Raw genomic sequence first — 809 nt, 5'->3', positions numbered from 1 at the left:
GGCATATGTGTGCCACTGCAGAGCAGTGTATGTATCCCACTATAGAGTGGCATATGTGTGCCACTGCAGAGCAGCGTATGTATCCCACTGCAGAGTGGCGTATGTGTGCCACTGTAGAGCAGCCTACATATGCCACTGCAGAGCAGTGTATGTGTCACTGCAGAGCAGCATACATATCCCACTGCAGAGCAGCATATGTATCCCACTGCAGAGCAGTGTATGTGTGCCACTGCAGAGCAGCGTATATATCCCACTGCAGAGCGGTGTATGTGTGCCACTGCAGAGCACCTGGCTTCTGTTCCAAGACGTGAACCCACCTGAGGGCTTCTGAGGAGAGGATGACATGTTGCAGAAGGATCAGTCTGGCTGCTGTGTTATGACAAGGGGAAGGGCTCGCAGAAGTCGGTGGGCAGACCAGTCAGTGCCAGCGACATTCCAGGGAGGGACCAAGGTGGTATGACCAGGTGGTGGCACAGGAGGGACAGGAAGAAGCAGATGTGGAACATATTTCTTTTTTTTTTCTTTTTCTTTTTTTGAGATGGAGTCTTGCTCTGTCATTCAGGCTGGAAAGCAGTGGCACAATCTCAGTTCACTATAACATCTGCCTTCCGTGTTCAAGCTATTCTCAGGACTACAGGCACCCACCACCATCCCAGCTAGTTTTTGTATTTTTATTAGAGACAGGGTTTCACCATGTTGGCCAGGCTGGTCTCGAACTTCTGACCTCAGGTGATCCACCTGCCTTGACCTCCCAAAGTGCTGGGATTACAGGCATGAGCCACCGTGCCCGGACTGTGGAACATATTTCT

Source organism: Mandrillus leucophaeus, unplaced genomic scaffold (assembly GCF_000951045.1).
Source record: "Mandrillus leucophaeus isolate KB7577 unplaced genomic scaffold, Mleu.le_1.0 Scaffold249, whole genome shotgun sequence".
NCBI classification, from domain to species: Eukaryota; Metazoa; Chordata; class Mammalia; order Primates; family Cercopithecidae; genus Mandrillus; species Mandrillus leucophaeus.
Note: the sequence above shows the minus strand (reverse complement) of the source record.